This window comes from Antennarius striatus, chromosome 1 (assembly GCF_040054535.1).
Source record: "Antennarius striatus isolate MH-2024 chromosome 1, ASM4005453v1, whole genome shotgun sequence".
NCBI classification, from domain to species: Eukaryota; Metazoa; Chordata; class Actinopteri; order Lophiiformes; family Antennariidae; genus Antennarius; species Antennarius striatus.
Window position 1 is genome coordinate 14,876,325 of NC_090776.1, and position 25,358 is coordinate 14,901,682.

Here is a 25,358-nt window from a genome sequence, read left to right on the forward strand (position 1 = left end):
CTCCAAAGCCTTTCTGTTGAAATAGCTATTGATCAGGAAAGGCTGCTGGTATATACGTTTTATTATTCGTGTGAGGACTTACCTGGGTAGGATCAATATAGTCCCAAGGACGGACCTGCATCCATGTGCATACATGTTATGTGTGAAAATGTGGAGGTATACCAACACATGCAGATGAAAATGTGAAAACAGAATCACATTAATAGATCTTACACTTCGAAGGCCTTGATGTAAAGTAAGCAAAGGAAATGTCTTCCCTTTAGATTTTATGGTTTGCAAATGTGTGATCCATAAAAGAGACCATAAATGTGTCAGTATACAAAAACAGGCTTATTTGGATTTTATACACTAATGGTAATTAATTATTTAGGTTGTTGTGATTTCCAGCTCTACTGTATGCAAGCTTGCACTCAGTTAAAAAAAAAAAGTCAAAATATCAGTGGGAAGCTTACAAATGCTTGAAGAACACATCAGTGCTGTAGAAACACAAACAACAGCCTATTACCTGTAGAGGTTATTGTGATGTGTTTGTCTCTCCATTGCTGGCTAAATTGTAAAAGATGACACCAGAAACGATCTCATCCTAAATTAATGTACATCTGCTGGATTGTTTCCCCCATAGAAATCAAGAGGAAAACCCCCCTCAATTAGCAGACACACAGATGTGATGCGAATGACAATAATCAGGCCTTCGTCCTCCTCTGCCCCAGCAGCCAATGTCAAGCATCCAGCAATATGAAAATGAAAGCCCATCAAGCATCCCTTCCCTCTCAGTAAAGATGAAATACTCTTGTTTGTTTGGGCAATATTTTTGTTTTGCCTTTGTGTCTTTATTCATTCATTTCATTAACTAGTTCGATTGACAGGGAAGATACTTGTAGACTACATTTTTAAATAAAATGAAACCATTGCACTACACAGCATATAGGCCTTTAGTCACAGCTATTTGCCATTCTTGGCCCCTGCTAGATGTTTTTTTGGAGGCAGCATGGGTTTTTTCATGCTGTATTGAGACACAAAGCACTGTTCGATTCTCAACGCAAGCTGGAGCATTTGGTGAAACGCAGCAGTTGAGTTCAGAATGGTGCCTAAAGGTCAGTTTGGAATTAAGGAACCTCATGTGTGTGTAGTTTTTCTCTCTCTTTCTCTCTTGCTGTGTTTCTGAATGATAAAATGAGCACACAGAGCAGCAGGTGAGCCTACTCCCACCTGAGGTCCCTGCAGTGAGGCCCTAGATTTGGCTAAGGAAGAGCAGGAGGCCTTATCAAAAGCCAGTGGAACAACAAAACATCAGCTGCACGAAGGACTTCTCAGAAAGAACAGAAGTACTCATTTTAATATAAGACTGCCTCATCTTCTTTTCTTCTTTGTTGTGATTCAACACGACTGAGTCTAAGACTTTTTTTTTCAGTGTGAGAAATGTAATAGAAATATAAAATATGCTCAGCCTGATATCTGACTATATTTGACTTTCTGATGTAGTATACTGCATCGGAAAGAATGCCCTGTGGCAGATAAGATAGGAAAAAGACCTAATGCACATGAATCCGTATTAGCACCACATTTACATTATGCTATATATATCGTGCAACTTAAAGGTGATGGATCTGACATGAATGGTTGCTTATGGATACTCATAGTCACTCTGATAAAAAATTTTTACCTCAAGGTCAAATTCTTTAAGAAATATTGCACTGACGCAATGTAAAACTCACCTTTGTTGAATTCTCCTTTTCTTTGAAAAATAAATAGTTTGACAAAAATTAAATGACAAGAGAAGATACAAGACCTGCGTCACAAAGTTTGTGGCATTTTTTTGCTTTGATGTCATTCTCTTTCATTGCACCATATGTTCAAAAAAATTAAATCCACTCCACAGGTTTATGAAAGGTATTTTAAAGAAATACATATGAGAATAATTTGCATTCTGCACTGCTGCTCTGTTAATCCTTATGCTAGTATTCATGTTATGGGCCCCATTGAAAGAGGAAGCTGCAGCATCTTGAACAGATTAAAAATGTTCCAAGCCAATTGAAGTGAAAAAGTAAAGTCAAAGTCACAAAGGGCCATATTTTCAACCTTAAAACCATTTGTACGTGTGTATATTTTGAGATCTGGTATTTGTATTTTGGTTTTGTGAATGGTTGAGGAGCAAAATAGTTTGTCCATCACCAGGACAGAAATATAACATCCCAACACCAATATTCAAGATGGAAAATCCTCCAAATGTTGATTTGAATTGAATGAGCAAGCAGCTTCACATTTTAGTCACGGCACTTTCAAATAGTTAGTCTGTCCTCTCTCATATTAAGTATTTTGTCCCCACCTTCTTTGGAATGTAGACTTAGTATTACTTGGCAACTCTTGGTCCATAATGCATCATCCAAGGTCAGTTTATTCTCCATGGCAACAGTGCAATACATTTGGCACATTGTCAGGCCATTTAATCAATCCTGGCTCTGTGTGTCAGATGAACATGGAGGTTCTTTTATCTCCAAAACTGCTGAATGAGGACAACACCCCTCCTGAAAAGTACAAGGATGGAGATGAGGACAAGATCTGAGAGAAAAAAGGGATTTTTTTTTTTTTTTTGCAGAGCAAGTGTGGCTGCTAGGAGTCCTTGATGATGTCTTTTATTGATCAGACTATGCCATGGTCAACCACATTAAGTCCATCCATAGACAGCCACCGTAGCTGGAATGGTTTTGGAAACAGGACAGCTGGAGGAATAAACAGAAACATTCCAGCAACTGATTTTCAATCCACTTAACCTTTCCTCTCCTCATTTGAACAATAACAAAGCAGGAGAAAGGGACAAACAGAGACAATGGATGAAAGCGGTGGGGTATGTGATGGTGGTGGTGGGGAGGGTAATTTTGCATCTCATCTGTTGACAGTCAAGCATGTTGTTATCATTGTATGCTGCCCTCTACTTTATCTCCCTCCAGAAGATAGTGGCCCATTCCTCGTGACTATGGGGCCAGACAACCAATTATCTATGTGCCCTCTATCAGATGTGATTTATCTCACCAGACTGTCCCTACTCTGCTGTCCCCTCTCCTCCTGTGATCAATCATTTCCTGCACAAACACAAAACAGGCCTTTAACAAAGCATAGTTAATGTTCTAGATTGCCTGTTTAGGAGGCTAAAGATATTAATCAGCTCAGACCCCTGCAGAAATAAAGCAACACTGACATTGAAACGGAGCAAAGGTGGAGGGAAACTGGGTTTGATATTTTGAACGTCCCATGCTATATAAAACAGCTTCATTTTGATCCGTGACTTTCATTTTAACGAAGTGAATTTGCTGATGTTTGTATTTATACAAATTGCGTGAAGTTGTAACATCAAAGATTTTAGCACTGGTTTGTCTTTAACACTTGTGATTACCGGAGGTAACAGAAAGTACCTTTTACAGATCCAAGAAATTTGTTAGAAATATGTGTTCATGATTGTTTTTTGTGTCTTGCTTTAACTTTGTAACTTGTTTTCATGAATGTACAGTATCTAAATGAATTGAGTGCATGATAATTCCTCACGCAGCTTATTTGAATGAGATAATAATTGTAATTTTTCCATCGGGACATGAAAAAAAGAAAAAACATAGCAGCTGCCTACAGGTCTTCATTAAACGACTGTGCAACCATTTGTTATTAGGCTAATTTGTTGAAAAATAATTCACAATCAACAGGAGGTAATTGCTAAAATTCCCCATGTCTTCTTTACTGGACACATTAATGCTAACCTTGGTGACAAATACTCTCGATGTCCTTTGGGTGCTTCAAAGACATGGCATGCTGTGTCTTTAAGTCTGTATGTAAAACAACATCAGCACCAACAGAGACGTTTTATCAGTTACTGTACATTCATGTTGAGACAATTGAGACAAACTCTATTATTATGATGATAAAGCAGTGTAACACAAGTATATGACTGTTTTTTTGTTCAATTCTAGTATATAATAAGTATATGATTCGATGGATTTCACCTTGTGGCAATAAAGCAAAGAGAGACAATTATTGAAGAAAAGTACAAGTAAATGGTTATGTAGGAAAATGCCAAACAGATATGATGAAAATCTTGTACCTGTATACAACAAATGTTTTTGCCACTGGTGACAGTGAGTAGTAAGTACATTCTTGATAATCTATCATCTCGACAAACTTCTTAGCAAATAAGTTATTTGCATTTCTAACAGATAGAGCGCAACATTACCATTTGGAGTCATGTATCTGCCTTTAACATCCTTATTCTTAGTCCAATCTGTTTTAGCAGCTGAGTGAAGTATCTGGTCATTAAGCTGCTAAATCCTTCATTATGTTCACTAGTTATTCATAAACTTGTGCTGTCTGATCTTTAAGAACCATAATTTCATTTTTTTTGTGTTTTAAGACTATCTTTGATACACATCCACACATAATATGGAAAATCAGTGAACCCACCAGTTATCATTAATTTCCAATTGTGTTCTTTTCTGTCTTTAACAGTACAGCAACAGTTTGGGGAGTTACTTAAAAACTTCATACTTGAATGAAGAGTACTTCAGTCTAAAAGCAGTGCTGTGCCAAAACCTCACCACCCATCTGCCCGATGAATGTGAATCATTCCAAGGTCTCCACCTCCGGAGGCTCATAGAGCCCCAAAGACTCCATGAAGCCTTTACGGGAGCACAGGTATAGTTTGTACAAGTCCTGTATGTACTTTTTGGTATTATGAGGATGCTGTGAATATCTCAGTATCACAAGGTGATCAATACCAGCAGGCTGGCTGGTTAATGATGTTGAACATGAGAGACGGGCAGGGTCAGGCTTTTGGGACTCTCATTCATTAAAGCGATGATCAGTAAGCAAGTTTTCAGACTATATTACAATACAGTACATGCAATGGCATGTATGAGGATAAAGTGCAAAAGAAAACTGGCTGGGGAAGGTGAATAATCACAAAGATCTTTTTAATTTAAGAAAAAAGCCGTGGCATGTCTGAGGAAACACACACACACACACACACACACACACACACACACACACACACACACACACACACACACACACACACACACACACACACACACGCACACACGCTCAACAAAACACGTTTTTTTTTTAAAAACATAGCATTACATTTTTCTCATCTCCCGTCCTTGAAATGACTCACCCATCTGGAATACCTTTCACTCTCCTGTGCGGCTTCTTCCGTTAATAATAACAGTTTGTGTTGATAATCACATTCAAGCCCCCCCCCCCCAATGACATTGTCAGGGTCTGAGCTCTTTCCCATTTGAAGTGACTGAAGAAATCAGCTTAATTGTATGATTGATTCACTTGTGTACTTCCTCCACTTCACTGAGCAGGCTTTATTTAGAGGGAGAGAACTCATGAGATGCAATATGCCCAAACCTGCAAAGACTCATGTGAGCTGTGTGCACGCTTGGAAACATCCACACACGCTAACACAAACTATTTCTGGAGGGTGGTTGTGCATTGACGGGTGTGTATCAATAAGTCAACTGTATGTCTGCCCTTTGTCTTACTGCCACTTGCATCTCGCAAAGCCAAGGAAGATCAAAATAAGTGGGGCCACTGTTACATGGCTGCATTTGGCTGTGTGTCAAATGCTATGGGGCAAAGCATTACGTTAAGTCAGTCTCTACAGGCTTCAGCTGATCCAAAAACAACAAGGTTAGTGTAATTCATGGAGCCAGACATCTTCACTTCACTGGTTCAGAGCTCACAATGATTTCAAGCTTTCTTAAGAGAATACCTTGTTGCTGAAAAAAAGTGTGTGTATATGTAAATTTGCACACATGAGTTTATCTTTACCTACAGGTGGATAACAGATGTTCCTGTTTTATGTAATTCATAATTTTATATGTACCCTTTCAAAAAATATCTTGTTCGTCAGTCTCATTCAACAAATAATAATTAGGTTTACCTCCAACTCTCAGCACGTATTTTGTCTTCCAATAAATCAGCCACTTCAACACATCTGATTGCTCCTATTCCATGTGATTACCATCACTGTCCAACTGATTGGCTGCAAAATGTCATAAAGGCAGATCTTATCTACAGTAGTATGAGACTTCTAGGACGAATGAAAGGAGAAAGGTTGAGACAAATGTAACAAAGACAGCTGAGGATGTCAGAAAAACACATTTTGTTGAGACTATTGGGGAAAATAAATACCTGAAATACCCATAATGTGTTTTAGCAACTGTCTGCTTTAGCATGTCAACCTAAAGGAACTGAAAGAAAAGCCAGGCTGTGAGCTGTCAGCATAGAGTTGAGCTCCATTTTTAACCTTCCCAAATCCAGGAAAGTGACACAGCCAGATGTTTTTTCCAGGCTGTGATGTGAAAAGAAAATGCATGATGTATTATGAGGCAAAAATATGAGTTATAATTAAAAGCGACTCAAATTTTCAAAATATTCTGCTAAACAATTATTTTTTTGCAAAAGAAGCAACGCCCATTGTTAATAATGGAGGCATCGGAGGCCATAGGACTGATGATAATTAATTAATGTACATAGTCTGAAAATATTAAAGCAAACCTTCTTTAATAACTGCTGAGATGCTATTCAGGAAGCACCTAAACACCCACCCGCTCCACTGGTGCCACTCAAAGGCCAACAACAAAACAGTGCACTCTTATGGGTCTGCTGTGTGTCTGTGTGAGAATTTGAAGAATATTGCTGCAAACAGCACACATATTTAACCCCACAAATATTCCTTAATAAATTATGAAAAAAACAAAATAATAATTAAGATATCTTCCTGTGTGGTATAGGTTTGCAAAGTCATATAAGTATCAATTTATCATTTCACACTGTGATGATAAAAATAATTGTTAATATTTTAAACAGATTAAAAAACATAGCATTTATGGCCGTAAACAGTCATTTCAGAGATGTGGCGATGATGCAAAACATTTCACTCTGTCACACACATGCCCACATAACCCTCTTGTAATATAACAACAGGATTATGTTAATATTACAATCAGTGTACTATTTCTGCCAGCTTTGACTAAAAGAAAGAAAACAGAAAGGAATTTTGCTTTCATAAATTCCAACTAAAAAGCAGAGAGAGCTTCAGTTGGGAGCTAATAATGTTCTGGTCATGAACAGGTTGACCAAGTGTTACCTAATTGACCCACTATACTCTATTTATGTACTTTATTAATGACTCAAGGGGGAACACCCTTTAATTATCTATCTGTGAGAAGAGGGTGGCTCTTAGTGGATAAATTCTGCACTGGTGTCTGTGTGAGACATAAATAGCAGGATCAGGTGCAAAGAGCTTCATTGCAGTAGGTTGCAAATACTTCATTGTATCCATTAGTTAATTAGTATCCCCTGTGTTCTTTGTCACCAGTCAACATCACATTGTGTAGTTTGTGAAGCAGAAAACATCAGAGACCTTGTAACTCTAGAAAGGTGGATCAAGCTATTATTGTCATTACATGTATGCAACTTTGCAGACACATTTTTAAAGATAGGTTGAAGAAGTTTTTTAGCTCCCAACAATTACTACAGGTTCGTAGAGCTGCTTAGTTTGGACAGTGTGAGAAAATGTTTTTTTTCTGGGGAAACATACTTTCTAAGATGCATATTGTCTTGTATTTCTGTTCTTAAAGATGTTAAATACCGGTACATAGCTGTCATAATAACACTGTTCATAAGGGTCATGCGACCTGTTTTCATCTGCTTCCAATGTGCCACTAACCATGTCCTGAAGCTGCATTTGTGCTGAACTATGTTGAGCAGAGGTGAAATTGATATGGATCTTTCTTTTATGATTCTTCCTGTGAGTGCAAATGTATGCCCTAAACTTTAAAGCATTCCTTGGAAATAATTTGTTTATTAGAAACCCTCACTGATAAATTTTAAATGAATTTGTCACAGAATTGCTGTGTCAATTGCCAAAGGCTAATAAGGTTTAAAATATTGCATAATATTGTTTTAGTGTTTACTCTGTCATATTAAATATTACTGTACAATAAACTTCTTTGCAGCGCATACTTGATGGGCAAAAACAAACAAACAACACAGTGCTGTGTAATGCCACATTGTGCTGCACAGAGGAGGACAAACTATCTCAACTTTTATAGTGAAACAACTATGAGATTTAAAGTTCCCTGCTGACTTATGCATATCAAAATTTTTTTTATAAAAAACCCAACACGGTTAACGGAGCAAGGCAAAATCTAACGCAACAGCAAACACTCACTAAAATTGAGTAAAATTTAATGGAAGTCCTTTGACAAATCACCTGATGTATAACCAACATGATAGAGTCGCTACAATGAGACATTTAAATCATATAAATTTGCATTTTTATTCCTATGAGGTAATTCAGAAACGGTCCAAAGAGCTTTAACTCTCTTGCATTTTCATCATTTAATAAATATGTTGGGTCCTACATTCACCTTGCTTTGCAGTATGTCTTCGCTTTGTGTGAGATCTTTCCTAATCATTTTGACAGAGTGACATGAAGAAATCAACGGTGAAGAAATGAAGACATCAACGGTGTTAGTGTGTCTGTACACGTGTCAAACATGCATGTGTTACCATTGTTACAGGCTAATCCTTTTAGCTTGTTTCTCTAGTCCTTCTGTGCTTTAAGGAAACTGACTGAAGACATATATCGCTATCACAATCTGAACAAATGGTTCATGTGGTTCTGTGTTGTTGCTCAGATTCACCTACAGTATAATCAACAAAGACACAGTCAGTGGCCAGGGATGGTGGGGGTGCTTTTTCCATCTCGTTCAAGCCCTGGACCTCAGGTAACTCAGCGGTTTCACCCTGAAGATGGAGGTTCTCACTCTCAGCGAGATGGGGTGGGAATGCTGCTTAGCCTCTACCATGTTTTTTTTCTTGCTTCATTAAAGTGTTTTGACCAGCTTTGCTTTTCCTGTCATGAAAGGTCTGCAGCTTCAGCAGCTCAATCAGGCACTGCACCACTGGTTATTCCTAAGGGTGTTATCCAGTGCATCACCAATAACGCCAAGCAGATATAAAGGGTATCTTTTCTCTGGCTATACATAAACGTAGTGCTGCTGGCATGGTTTGCCATAAATAGACTACAATCACTTACAGCAACTTTGAAAAGAACACCATTGTGTAACTTTTTTTTTTTCAGAGGATAAATGGTGAATAGAAATCCTGTGGTGTCTACAAGGTACAAAGAGATTTCAGATACAATAAGTAAAATGATTTGGGTATTGGTGACTGCAGATAAAACAATTACTGTCATTGTTTATTGTGGTTAAAAGTGAATCGATGCATGGCAAGTCACATCTCCAACACGTGTAGTGTTTTATCCCACAGTTTTTACTGGATAAAACTGTAAATAAAGTGACACCCCACTTACAGTAAAGACTCATTCTTGGTCTTATGTAATAATTTTTTTCTGCAAAAGAGTTTAAAGTTTAAAGATTTATTTAAATTAAGCCCAAATAACCTCATACATATTTTATCTCCATTTACAGCCACTTTAAAACTACACTAGAAACACTGTCTTTCTGTATTTACACAGCAAATGATTTGGAGACACCAGTCATGCTACATAAGTTGTTTAATGAGGCAAGTGATTGCTGGAATAAATACAAGCAAAAAGCAATATTAAATAAAAATGTACAGTTGAGGTAGCATTGAAGTTAAATTTAATAAACTGAGCTCTAATGTTGTTATATCATAAACCAGTACAGTACAATGTTTATATTTGATTATATTTTGTTGTATAATAAATTTATAATATAATGGAGTAATTATAATTACTAATTATAAATAATTATAATGCATAATATAATGCAATTTCCTCCGGGATTAATAAAGTATCTATCTATCTATCTATCTATCTAATATGTACCAATAGCGGCAGCACGGTGGCGCAGTGGTTAGCGCTGCCGCCTCACAACACAATGGACCTGGGTTTGAGTCCTGCTCTGTGCGGAATTCTTATGCTCTCCCCATGTCTGCACGGGCTCCCCGGCTTCCTCCCACCCCCAAAAGCATGCGCTACTACTAGGCGCTCACTACTATATGTAGATATTTTTCCAACATATTAGAAATATGGCAAAAATATGGCTCAGCCAAGCTCAACCACCAGCATCACCTCTCAATCATTACTTATGGCCCACTGGAGGTGGTAAGCATTTCAGAGACACTGCATGTGGTTGTGTTTTCTTTTTATTGTTATTATTTTGCTGTGTTGGGAACATTTCTGGGCCTCACCCTTTGGGTAGTGCATTTGTGGTCACCATGTGAGGTTGGACTACAACAAATAATCTAGCAACCAGGCACCCTCATCTCTTTCTCTCCTCTGTTCTGCCCGTCATGGATGTATAAACAGCAGCAGGTGTGTGTGTGTGTGTGTGTGTGTATGTGTGTGTGTGTGTGTGTGTGTGTCTGTATTTTGTGTGCGCGTGGTCTGAATTCACAAAAAATCCTGTATCTTCCCGCAGGACTATATGGAAGTGTTTATATGTGTTTGAAAACGTTGTCATCATGGCACCATTAGAACACACTTTTTTACTTCACTGTTGCTGTTGCTGCATCTCTCTCTTTTCATGTGAATTCCACCTCTCTGGAATAATGGTGCTCTCTCAAACCAGTGAGGAGTTGCTAATCAGTTTCCACTACAGTGGTACCTCTACTTACGAATGTCTCTACTTATGAAATTTTCTACTTACGAAATTTCTCACCAGGAAAATATTGCCTCTAGTTACGAAAGAAATTTCGACTTACGTATCGGCTGATACTCGCAGCATTCTCATAGCTGCTCTGCCATTGGCTATTACCTAGTCTCTTCCTGGCATCTCATTGGCTAAGAGGGACCTCTGTGGAGCTAGATCGGTGTTTATGCAGGGTCCTCTTCATTTGGCTCTCGACCCATGAGGTGTTCTGATAATTTTGCGCAAATATACTGTATTAACTTTTTGAGTATTCGCTATGGACCCCAAGAAAGTGATGGAGAAAAGAGGAAAAGGAAAGACGTTTTTTTTGTCCATACAAACAATGCAAGAGATAATAGAAAAGCATGAAAAAGGGATGCGTTTGGTGGATCTCGCCAAAGAATATGGCTGTAATGCATCTACAATCGCCACGTTATTAAAACAATGAGAAGTTTAAGGAGTTTAAGGCATCGCGTGGGTAGCTGGAGAAGTTCAAAAGGAGGACTGGAATTCACTCTGTTGTTCGGCATGGTGGGGCAGGAGCGCATGAACCAGAGGGCAAAAAACAATGAGGACAGCAGCTAAAATGTAAATGACCATCATTTTTATTCTTTACTCTATTGTTTGTGTAGTACCTTGGGAGGAGCCAACCTCCCTTTGAGTCCAACAACACCACCTCCTGAGAATGGGCAAGAGGACCCACAAACTTTTCTTCAGTGTGGTGTGGCTGACAATATATTTTCCCGCTAAGGGACAATTGAAAAGAGGCAGGTATATAGCTGTATTCAAAATGTATTGCTGCCTCCCAGACATAGCATAAAACCAGTTAAATACAGTTCCCTTAAAACATTGTTATGAAAGGCTGGTGGATTCTTCTCGGTCTAGGAAGGCCGGTCCCGCAGATGCGAGACCCCTGCTACAGAGGCCCCTGGTGAGACAAAGGTAAAAACACAAGACCAACACAAAGCATGCAACAAAAACTCCACACTTAAATTCTAATAAAATCTATAAAATGTCACACCGTGTTAATATGGTTAAAAGTACACACCAATGTCGTGTTCCACTAGTACAATCCCCCTACAAGGTGCAGGCATCAGCATAGGTCCGGCCTTGTACAATGAGTATCCTACATCAAGACACAATTAGAGAGGACAACCACCAGCATTGACAGTACGCCTTAAAAATATAAAATTCAGGAGGGCAACAAAGAACAGAAAAAGGAATGAAAAGTACAAATTCTTCCTAAAAGAAACAGTGGCTGGCCCGGTACCTTTAAGAAAAAAACAACCATGTTAGATGTCAGCCTCATTAAAACAATTTCACACAAACAACTCTGAACGTAACTAAAAGGTGTGGACCTACTTTTTGGTCTCCTCAGCTGTCCCACCACATATTTGGACAGGAAAAATCGTGGCTCACTTTCTGTCTACCAAACAAACCAGCAATTTGACCAACATATCCCAATGCCTATACATAAAATATTCAATAAAAATGTTTATTTTAGTCATTTACCCATACAGCTTGGCAGCTCAGGTCTCAGTGAAGTAAATCATTGAGAGATTTCATTGCCTAAATCTGTGTCCTCCAAGCAATGACAATTATCCTGGTAAAATTAAATAGATAGGCATTTAGAAAATCAAATGGCAGTGAGTAACATTCTACCATGAAGTACCTGCAGATAGTGATGTGACGCTGGGGATCGAAGCCCCGAAGCATGTGCCGAGTAGGGGAGGGGCGTTCCCGCGAAGCGCGTATCGAGGCTTGCTTCATCCAAGGGAGGAACTGAAAAGGATGACGTCCGAAGCATTGCAGGGCAGTGAGGCTTTGGGCGTGACTTCCGTATCGACGCTTACATCACGAGAACGCCCCGCTACGCGGCTGATACCACGTGACTGATTCAGCTCGTGATACATGCATTAACACCAACATAAAGCGATCACATTCCATTCAGAATGTGGTTGTTTTGTGGAGAGTTGTAGAGAGAGTGGTTAGTGTGGAGACAGTTTGGAATTTGGATAGAGTCAGACATATTTTGGAGAGAGGTATAGATAGTGTGGAGAGAGTTGATTTGGGAGAGATTCAGGAAATGGAACCTGCCACAGTGGGGAAATTGTTTTTAATCTTTTTAAATATAATTTTATATATAAGTATATATAAGTATATATATACAGTGTGTATATATATATAGTATATATATATATATATATACTAATTTGATGCCCAAATAAAAACCAATGATGTCACCAAATCAAAATCACTGGCCATACATCCATGTTACAGAAGCACAGACGTTGTCCCAACCCCAACCACCTTCCCCTCACTGTACAAGTTTTTTTTTTCCGTCATGTCCAAATAATGACTTTCCATACTGCCGGTCTGTGTGTATGTTATATATATATATAAAAAAAAAAAAAAATGTCCCACTCACCCTTGTGGGGTGGTATCTGTGTGTCATCCTCAAGCTCGGGTCCTCTACCAGAGGCCTGGGAGTCTGAGGGTTCTGCGCAGTATCTTAGCTGTTCCTAGGACTGCGCTCTTCTGGACTGAGGCTTCAGATGTTGTTCCAGGAATCTGCTGGAGCCACTCTTCCAGTTTGGGGGTCACTGCCCCAAGTGCTCCTACTACCACGGGGACCACATTAACCTTAACCTTCCACATCTGTTCCAGCTGTTCTTTCAACCCTTGATATTTCTCAATCTTTTCGTGTTCCTTCTTCCTGATGTTGGCATCAGCTGGAATTGCCACATCTATCACCACTGCTCTCTTCTGCTCTTTGTCCATCACCACAATGTCCGGTTTGTTAGCCAGTAGCTGTTTGTCGGTCTGGAAGCTGAAGTCCCACAGGATCTTAGCCTTGCCGTTCTCAACCACCTTCGGTGGTATGTCCCATTGGGATTTGGGTACTTCTAGTCCATACCGGGTACAGATGTTCCTGTACACTATCACAGCTACTTGGTTGTGCCTTTCCATGTATGCTGAGCTGGCAAGCATCTTACACCCTGCTACCACATGCTGGACTGACTCTGGGGCTTCTTTACATAGCCTGCACCTTGGGTCAGATCTACTGTGGTAGATATTGGCCTCTATTGCCCTTGTACTTAGGGCCTGTTCTTGTGCTGCCATGATCAGTGCCTCTGTGCTGTCTGTCAGTCCAGCTTTATTCAGCCATTGGTAGGTCTTCTTGATATCAGCCACTTCCTCTATCTGACGGTGGTACATGCCGTGTAGGGGCTTGTCCCTCCATGTTGTCTCCTCCTCTTCCTCCTCTTCCTCCTCAGGTTTCTGCTGTCTAAGGCATTCACTGAGCAGTTCATCTGTTGGGGCCATCTTCCTGATGTACTCTTGGATTTTTGATGTCTCATCCTGGACAGTGGCCCTGATGCTCACTAGTCCTCGGCCTCCCTCTTTCCGCTTAGTGTACAGCCTCAGGATGCTGGACTTGGGGTGAAACCCTCCATGCATGGTGAGGAGCTTTCTAGTCTTGATATCTGTGGCTTCTATCTCCTCCTTTGGCCAGCTTATGATCCCAGCGCGGTATCTGATGACAGGCAGTGCATACATGTTGATGGCTCGGACCTTGTTCTTGCCATTCAGCTGACTTCTCAGGACTTGCCTTACTCTCTGGAGGTATTTGGCTGTGGATGACTTCCTTGCGGCCTCCTCATGGTTGCCATTAGCCTGTGGGATTCCAAGGTATTTGTAGCTGTCCTTGATGTCTTCTATCCTGCCCCCTGGTAGGTTGACCCCTTCAGTTCTGATCATCTTGCCTCTTCTTGATACCATCCGGCCACATTTGTCTAATCCGAATGACATCCCTATGTCGTCGCTGTAGATCCTGGTGGTGTGGATCAGTGAGTCAATTTCTCGCTCATTCCTGGCATACAGCTTGATGTCATCCATGTAGAGGAGATGGCTGATTGTTGTCCCGCTTCGGAATCGGTATCCGTAGCCACTCTTTGTGATGATGTGACTGAGGGGGTTCAGGCCTATGCAGAACAACAGTGGTGATAGTGCATCCCCTTGGTATATGCCGCACTTGATGTTAACTTGGGCAATTGGCTTGGAGTTAGTCTCCAGGGTTGTCTTCCACTTCCCCATTGAGTTCTTGATGAAGGCTCTTAGTGTCCTGTTGATCTTATACAGTTCCAGACATTCCAGTATCCACGTGTGTGGCATTGAGTCGTAGGCTTTCTGGTAGTCAATCCAGGTGGTGCACAAGTTGGTCTGTCTATTCTTACAGTCTCTGTGTACTGCTCTGTCCACCAGTAGCTGGTGCTTGGCTCCCCTGGTGTTACTACCAACTCCTTTCTGTGTCCCACTCATGTATTGATCCATGTGCCTACTCATCTTAGCGGCCATGATGCCTGACAGGAGCTTCCATGTTGTACTGAGACAGGTTATTGGCCGGTAGTTGGATGGGGTAGATTCCTTCTGTGGGTCTTTCATGATCAGGACTGTCCTGCCTTCAGTCAACCATTCTGGGTGCGTCCCATCCCTTAGCAGCTGGTTCATCTGTGCTGCTAGACGCTCGTGGAGTGCTGTCAGCTTCTTTAGCCAGTATGTATGGATCATATCGGGGCCCGGTGCTGACCAACTCTTCATCTTTGACACTCTTTCTTGGATGTCTGCCATTTAGATGGTTACTGGTTCTTGTTATGGGAGGCAGCTGTGGTCAGTCCTTAGGTCCACTAGCCACTGGGCATCGGTGTTGTGTGATGCTACTCTTTCCCATATGCCCTTCCAGTATTTCTCCACCTCAGCTCTTGGTGGGTCTGGCCGGATGCTATTTCCCTGCCACTGAGAGTACACCTTTGCTGGTTGAGTGGAGAAGGTCTTGTTTATTCTCCTGGCCTCAATATCCTTGGTGTATCGCTTCAGTCGGGTAGCCAGAGCTGTTAGTCTCTGTTTGGCAGTTTCGAGTGCTTCAGGTATTTCCTGGGTGCCCCTTTATTCACCATGTTCCCCTTCTGTAGCTCAGCTAGCTGGCTGACTTCTCTCCGTGTCGCCTTTATCGTGGCCTCTAACCGTCTCTTCCATGGAGGGTATTGTTTGTTATGCCCTGTGTTGATCTTGTATCCCAGCATCTCGAGGATTACTGTTGCTGTACTGTGGATCAGCTTGTTGGTCTCAGTTATGTTCCCTGTGGGGATGGTTCTTATTGCAGCATTCACATCTTCTAGCAGATCTTCTGAAGGTACTTGACAACTTCGGTATTTGTTGGAGGCTCCAGGTTTCCATTTGGGTTACGATCTTCCTTCGCAGGTCAGCAGCTCTTGTATTGAGGCTGTCTATGTCTCTTGGGGCTTGGTACCCAATCACGGATTGTGGGGGGGGGTGATATCCCCCCGCTGACCTGGCGTCCTGGCTCCCCCTTGCCGTATCGATCTCTAGTTGTGACAGCAGTTTTCGGTTACGGATGTTGGAACACTGGGCTAACAGCTGTTTCTTTGTTAGCCTTGATTGTGGGTTTCGAAGCATCCATTGGTCCCACATCCGCCCCATATATCCCCTCTCTCTGGGATTACTTGTGTAGTAGCATTCCAACAACTCCGTATTCTCCGCCCTTGTCCATGTGTGTCTTGTTCCAGTAGCCCATTTCTCATCAGATTGCCCTGGTAAAAATAAAAATACAGTATGGGCTGCTACTTGTAGCTCCCAAAGGTTCCTGAGCACAACATTCTTACAGCTGCTCTGCCATTGGCAATTACCTAGCAACCTGGCATCCCATTGGCTAAGAGGGACCTCTATGTGTAGGTAGATTGGTGTCGATGCAGCGTCGTCATCATTCAGTCCTTGACCCACGACGTATTCTGATAGTTTTACGTAAATATATTAACTTTTAGAGTATTTACTATGGACCCCAAGAAAGTGATGGAGAAAAGAGGATAAGAAACAACAAAGAAAAGAGTTTTTTTTTTCCTTACAAACAAAGCAAGAGATAATAGAAAGGCATGAAAAAGGGAAGCGAATATGAATATGGCCGTAATGCATCTACAATCGTCACATTAGATAGATAGAGATAGATAGATACTTTAATGATCCCAAGGGAAATTCAGGTGACATCTGCTCACAAGAGATACAATAAATAGACATAACAGTGACGGAAAAAAATGGCACAGCCAAAAGACGTTGTATAATTTACATACTGACATAATTATAACAACAGAAAAAAAGAAGAACCTAAAATAAAAGGAAAGCATAGGGAGATGAAAGAAGAAAGAAGCATTGGGTGTAGACGATGTATGATCAGAAACACGTGGATGAACCGACCTATAAACTGACACTAAGGACCCCCACAGTATCCCATAGTGCATCCACAGTGTGTCCCAGGCCCCCCTCGTCTATCCCTTCTCAGCCGACCTTGATGACCCTACGGCTTCGGCCCCCCTCCTTCTGAGAGAATGGTTGTGCCCTCTGATGGCGCGAGGCACAAAGGAGGTCCTGAATCGCAGTGGAGTAGCTCGGTGACAGCAGTCTGCCACTGAAGGAGCTCCTCTGCTGGGCGAAGGTGGTGTGCAAGGGTTGGGTGGTGTTACCCAGGATCTATCTAAACCTGGACATAGCCCTCCTCTGTAGGACAGTCTTCACAGAGTCCAGATCCTGACCAATCACAGAACCAGCCCTCCCGATGAGCCTGTCAAGTCGCTCAGTGTCCCGTTTCCTGGAACCAACAACCCCAACACACAATGGCGTAGGACAGCACACTGGACACAATGGACTGGTAAAAAAGTCTGAGCAGATCAGAGCTGATGTTAAAGGAGGCCAGCCTCCTCAGGAAATACATCCTACTCTGACCCTTCTTATATACACAGTCCAGGTTGTGCGACCAGTCCAGTCTACTGTCCACGTGCAGCCCCAGGTACTTATAAGTCCCCACTACCTCCACCTCATTATCCCTGATGACTACTGGCTGTGAGGAGGGTCCGTCATGTAGAGGGTGAAGAGAAGGGGGGAGAGTACCGTTCCCTGCAGGGCCTCTGTGCTGCTGGTCACCACTGATGACAGACAGTTCCCCATACGGACGTACTGGGGTCTGTCTGTTAGATAGTCTGTGATCCAGCTCCCAAGATAGGGATCCACAGCCATGGATGACATTAATGGATGTTATTAAAACAAAAGTATCGCATGGGTGGTTGGAGAAGTTCAAAAGGAGGACTGGAATTCACTCTGTTGTTTGGCATTGTGAGGCAAGAGCGCATGAACCAAAGAGGGCAAAAAAACAATGAGGACAGCACTTAAAAGGTACATGACTATCATTTTTATTCTTTACTCTATTCTTTGTTTTTTTACATTATGCACAACTCTCATTTATTGTGTAATCTAATTGTAACATGCATTTATTACATGTTTTGATGCCTTTTTATGCTCAATAAAACATTTATGTCTGGATTTTGGGGGGCTTGGAACGGATTAGGGCATTTGCATGGAAAACACGTCTCTACTTACGAAATTTTCTACTTACAAAATTTCTTCCAGAACCAATTAATTTCATAAGTAGAGGTACCACTGTACAAGATAATATTTAGTCTTGGCACCACCTAGTCAAGTCCAGTCAATTGATAAAGCAAAAAATTACGTTCCAAAAAGAGCAGGCCTGGGCCCTACTCTATTCTGCAGTGACCCAACAATCCCCCCAGAGTGAGCATTTGATGACAGCGGTGGGGCCAAATGACCTTCCTCCCGGAAGATCCAAGATTTAATGTGGATGGACCTCTGCTGTGACTGGGTTGGGTGGGAAAGATAGGGAGAGAAAGATGAGGAGATTGGCAGTGAGATAAAGATGAGGAGAAGGGTAGTGAGAGGACGACTGGAAGACATAGAGAGATGGTTCAGATGGATGTGGAGTGAAAGAGTGAGAGGTTTTACATTGTGTTCTTCAGTGCCACACAGTGGACACAGAATTTAAGACTGAAATCCTTTATACACCAACACATGCAAATTTGGAGTTGAGTTTACCAAGTCCACAAAGTTGATGTGTTCGGTGAAAGGTTTCACCTAGTGGATTCCGATCTTGACCAATGCGTCATCCACGTTCCGGAAGCAGTGACTTGGTGTTGTTCCGATGAACAAGGTCGGGGCCCTGTATTCCACTTCTTCCATGTACAAATTGGCCACAATAGGAGATACCGGCGAGCTCATGGCACATCCGTGTTTCTGCCTATGGAAGCAGACACAGAGGAGACCATGGCATCCTATGACCATGGATACAAATGAGATCATTGTTGAGGAGCCAGATGGGTTTTAATGACGGTCATTGGAATGTGACTAGCACTGACCACACCCCACATTGTTAATAACACCAGAACCAGAAGCCTCTTGGATGAGAAGCAAAACGTCTTCAAGAAACTTTCTTAAAGTCTAGTGGATTGATTTAAACAGCTTTGGACAACCATGACATGGATAACTGAGAACCTACACAGACAATTCACCTCATGTGCATGTTTTTGGAGGTGGGAGGAAGCTAGAGAACATGGAGAGAACCTACGCAGACACAAGGAGACCATGCAAACTGCGCACAGAGCGGGACTCGAACCAGGAACTGCTTTGCTATGCGGTGACAGTGCTACCAAATTGCCAACATGCCACCCATGTCCAAAGCTGTTTAAATCAATATACTCTACTTTTAGAAAATTCCTTGAAAATGTTTCACCTCTCATCCAAGAGGCTTCTTCAGCTCTGGTAGTGGTCTTGTATCAGTGTGAGGTGTGGACAGTGCTAATCATATTCTGAAGACCATTGCCAAGACCTGCCTGGCTCCTCAACAATTATTTTTGAGAATGTCAAGGAGTGTCAGTGTTGGCCATCTGTAGGAGCTAAATGATGCATTAGATCTCTTGGGGATAATTGGTGAACAGGTAGGAACCAATGTTAGGTTCCTACTCTGAAGTGCAGTAATTCCCCGCTTCAAGATGCACGGCTTCACTACATCGTGGATTTAGTAGGTAATCACGTTATACCGTAACGCACATGCTATTGGCTGACAGTATCCATGTATGCGCTGCGTTCCGTGTATCTCTTTAATACACTTCCGTGTATTTAAGAAACACTTTTCTTTAATACAAAAGTGCCTGTATTAAAAAAAGTGTGCGCACAGGCCCCTTGTGTGTACAGGCCCCTTATGTGTGTGTTGTGTGTTCAGGGCCTGTACACAGTATTATAAGCATGTTACTAACACTAGAGTGTGCCACTAATTTCCCTTTGGGGATTAATTGAGTATAAAATAAATAAAAAAATAAATAGCTGTCACGAGTGTGTGAAAAGGTGTCCTTTGAAAGGACTTTGCTTCAAGATATAAGGTAGTTTAACATTAGTATGGGGAGGGTAGATAAATGTTTAAATTACCACAAATAATAAATCATTTCTTGCAATATTGCAGAACTTTGTTTCCACAGGTGGTCCTGGAACCAATTCACTACGATTAATGAGGGATTACTGTATTAACAGTTTTTTGCCCGCTGAACTCTGAATGTATTGCTATTTGATGTTGACTATTGATGGAGTTAACTGAGAAACTTAATGGAAATAACAGAGTAATCAAGTGACATATTGTAATTTTAATTACAAGGAAGTGCATCAGTCACATAAAGTGTGATGGAATATCTCAGTGGCTTAAAGCTTGATTCAGCCTCTACACCCCTCCAAAGATCTCAGCAGAGGTAGAGATCTATAAAACAACTCAATCCTGTGTGTGTGTGTGTGTGTGTGTAGTTTTGGTTATCTCCCTGTAACGGGGATATGCTGTTAAATGTGAGTAACAGCATAATCCTGTCATGGTCCCTGTTAGTCACATGTAAATTGAAGCACCCTATCCCCCACACAGACCTGTAATATTCCTGTCCACATGCTTCATAATAAAATACTTTAAGTAGTTACCTATTGTCACATGATAATTGAATATAGAAGAAGACTTAATGAATATTATTTTGCATCATAGTAAGTCGTATTGGGATTCCTAGACAGCTAAAGTAAGAATGTTTGAGTGTTTTCAACATAGTTACAATGATCAGTTCAAGTATTCTGCATTTGTTCACCAGAGAATAGGATTTATAATGAATAATACATATCCTGTTTCTGGAGGAGGTCCACCACACTCCGGTCCAACAGGAAGCATGCCACTGACTTGCTGTTCAGCGCCACTCAACAGAAGCAGCAAAAAAGCTTCAGGGCAGTTTAGATCAAAGTACAGGCAGCCACATTCAGAACATTCAGATGTATGCTACAGATAGTCGTCTATCTATAGCATAAATCTGTTTTGCAATAATTCATTACAATTTAGTTTGTGTTGGTGCCAAATCCAAATCCCACCCTCTTGCAAGTGAAATTCCTACAGATGTGTGTTTGCATTCTGTCAGCTTTATTTAAGCACTTAAGGTGCCATAAGAATCCTAAGATTCATGTAAAGGATTTCAGTTATAAAAATCTTGGGACCAAATTATTCCGCCTGTGCCTTTATTTTTGTGACATGCGTCATGTGACATGCATGACTAGCTTTGGAAAGTACAGGAACTGGATCCTAGAAAAAATCTACTTCTTGTGTAGTGTTGTTAGTAGTTTGCAATTGCATATGTTGCATTCAGTGATCTGTTACTGCAGGACCTAATCACAGCAATCATCTGATGCTATGATTTTTTTTTCTTTTTCAAAAATGTGGACCTTGAGACAGGGTATGGGTTTAAAGGACCCTAAACTCAGACCACACAGCTTTCAGACACACTCACTTCACAGTGCTTGTTTGTCTTTGTTTTTGAATATAGTGTTGCCAAGTGAACTGTTGAACACAGCTTTTTCTCTGATAAAGATTTCTGCTAAAGATCCCCTCAGATATATAAGAATAAGGCAACAGAAGGAGAGATGGTCCCTTGAGAACTGAACAAGACATATGGACAAATGAACATGTTACCCAGGTTGATCTTCGCCGTCTGCTGTTCCTTAACTCACACAAATGGCCAGACTTTAAGTATTCCACTTAGTTGTCTGAAAGCCCCTAGATTTAGCTTGATATGTTTGAAATAAACCTGAGATTCAAGAGATGATTAGGACAGGCTGTCCATCATAGTAATATTTTATGAAACCTGCAAGTGTTCTTTGATCAGGATCTGCCATTTCACCCCCACATAAAGCAAATTTCAATATCTGCCTTTTCTCCTTCACATAGTACTACAACAGATACTATCTGTCTTGAAATCCATCCATCCATCCATCCATTCAGTGGAAAAAATGGTCCCTGCATATGTCACTCCTAGGCTTGATGATTGTAACTCCTTATTTTCTGGTTGCACGAATAAGTCTATAAAGACCCTCCAGCTGATGAGAAATGCTGCAATTTGTGTACTGACAGGAACAAAATATAGACCAGTTTTCTCATTTCATCTTCTCTGCACTGGGTTCCAGTAAAATCCAGAATAGAATTTCAACTTTTTCTGCTTACCCACACAGCACTAAGAAGGCAGACATCTTCATACTAAAAATATTTTTTGTGTGCCATATTTCCCAACTAGAAAGCTGAGCTCCCAAAAATGTACGCCCAGTGGTAGTTTCCATGTTCTTCAAACATATTCTGGAAGGTATTCTAAAGCTTTCAGCTATCAGGGCCCTGATTTCTGTATCAAACCCCCATTTCAAGTATGTCAGACACACACCCTCTCCATCTTTAAAAATAGATTTAAAACATTATTTTTTTACATTTAGGGTTGGCACATGAAAGCATAGTTAATTTCATGGACTTTGGTTGTTGAAGACTGTCAGGATTGTTGTGCTCTTTAGTTCTAAAGACATTTACCCATTCTCCTCTCTGGTTCTCCCAGAGGTTTACTCCTCTGTCCTAACATTGGATTGTTGTGGAGATTTTTACTTAGTTTTACCTAGTTTAATGGTAAATGGTAGACGGTATTACTGTATAAGTAAGATACTTTGAAGCAAATTGCTACAGCCCTCCAAATATTTCAGCATATTACACACACACACACACACACACACACACACACACACACACACACACACACACACACACACACACACACACACACACACACACACACACACACACACACAAACTTGTTTTGAGTTGCACTGGTTTGTTGTTGTGGGCCAGAGGCATGTTGTGAAGTTGTTGTAACTTCAGATAGCAGGTTCCTCCTCTCTCATCTCTCCTTCTGAGAGAGGCTTAAATGCAGTTGCCACACCACAGAAAGACAGTCAACAGCTAACATACTAGGAAAATACATTAACTAGGACATGTGCTTTTTTGGCGACTGAGGCAAAAGCAAAATGAGACAAAATGAGAGAAAAATTCTCTTGTGTCTTTGCGTTCATCAAAAAAAAAAAAAAAGAAAGAAAGAAAAGGGGCGGCAGTGGCTCAGTGGTAGAGCGTGCGGTAGAGCGGGTCGTCCCATGCTTCAAAGATTGGCGGTTTGATTCCCGCTCCCGCCCAAAAAAGAACACCCTGAGGTGAGCTGACAGTGGGAGGTGTCAGCTCATCTCCGGAGCACTGCCGAGGCGCCCCTGAGTGAGCCACCCCTGAGCAAGGCGCTGTCCCCCTTACAAGTTGCTCATTTGGGGCGCACCAATAAAAGAGCTGCCCGCCACTCTACCTCCTCTGCATGCATACAAGCCCATGTGTGTGTTTGTGTCTGGGGCCTGTACACACACCATTTTTTATATTATATATATATATATATATATATATATATATAAATATAAATATATATATATATATATGCATGACTTGATTTGAACTAACTAGAGTGTGCTACTAATTTCCCTGCGGAGATTATAATCAGTATATAAAATAAAAAAATAAAAAATTACACAAAGGACGCAAAAATTAATATTAACTTTGAAAGGACATGTGTTATTTACATTGAAGTCAAATGCAAAAAATCTGCTTCCTAAAGGTATCTCTCAGTATTGCCAACACCAGAGAAGTATACTGTATATCAGTGGAAATCAATATATGACAAGCAAATATAACACACCAGGGATCAAATTGCGACCATTTGGTCGCATATGCGCCCAAATTTTTATCAGTGCGACTATTAATTATATTTGGGAGCACCGGTAAGACTAGGGAAAATAATCTAGTGCGTCTTTTTTTTCCACTTCTCTCTCGCTCTTTCTCTCTCTCCATAGAGCAGGGGGTCACCAAATGGCGGACCGTGGTCTGGATCCAGACTGCGTGATGGTTCTGTTCGGACCCGTGACCACTCCATGATAAATTCACGAGAGTAGATTTTCTTGGTGCATTTTTACTTGCAGTTCGGCTAATACGGTAATAGCTCCACTCAGTTTAGCCAATCAGATCGTTTGTGTACCCTGCGCTGTCAGTGCACCAGGAAGTGAGACAGCTCGCTACCGCTGTGAGTTTACTGCTACAGCAGAGCACAGAAGGGAGACAGCATAGCTCCAAACGAAGGGAGGTTAACGAGGAAAACCGCTGGTTAACAATGAGTGGACGGGATATATGTTTATTCCTCCAACAGGCAGTTCAAAACCATTTTACCTCATATGGTCTGAACACGTAGCATGAATTAAAAGTGGTAACATGAAGCGCCACTATGAAACAAAGCACAGATCTTTTGCGCAGAATTATCCCCTGAAGTCCAAGCTGAGGGCAAAATGACCGAGAAAAATGCAAATGAATGCTCACTAAAGGCATGGTGGATTTTGGGGCAACATAAAACATCTTTTAGTAATGTTTTAAAATACAAAACAATCCAATAATAACCAAAATGGTTCCGTCCAGGTACCGGGCTGGCCTGACAGCACGCCACAATGCGCTATTTAAGCCACACCCAGGTAGTGCCTCGGTTTGGCCCCTGACCCGGAGGCGGACCAACGCAGCATCCTCAGGTGAGCGTCTATCATACAGATTTGTGTCGATGTGGGGAAAACGCGTAGGCACCGAGTTTGCACCCTTGAACGCATAACCGCCACAGTTTGTTTGATGCGGTGTGGACCTGCCGGAGAATGTGCGCGAAACAGTCTGAGCAGGACCACGGTCCTGCCAGGAAACAATGAGAGAGCAGCTGCGGCTGCTCTCCTAGGTGAGGGAGAGAGGCGCGAGGAACGGAGATGGACGGAGGAGTCTCTATCGCTCGGTCACTGCCTTGCTTTTGGATAGGTGCTCCTAAAGTCTTTGCTGGTGCTACTAACTTCTAAATTTGGGAGCACCAATGATACCAAGAAAAAAAGTTAATTTCGAGCCCTGCACACCATTATTAACTCGAAAGAAAATTAATTCTCAGTGTGTTGGGAGCACATAAAAGAAATGCAGTTCATGAAGTTACAATCACATTTAGACATTATATTGTGACATCTCATTTGCTGTTTGCCTCTGAATGAAATAGCATTGTAGTGCTATGACATCCTAGCAGTAAGCATCCCGTGTTTGACTACCTCTGCCGAGCTTTGCATAAAACCAGCATTTCCTCTAACATCAGTTTGCAATGAGACCAACTTCGATAATCCTGGAAGGATTATCGAAGTTGGTCTCAACCTCTTAACCTACTACATGCCTCTTAGACCCTCTCCCAGCTAAACTTGTTACAGATTTATGGCCCTTGCTGGGCCCTACTATGTTAAATGTAGTTAACCTTTCTCTTGCAACTGGTGTTGTTCCCATTAGCTTTAAGTCGGCCGTAGTTAAACCTCTGCTTAAAAAGCCAGATCTTGACCAAGAGTCTT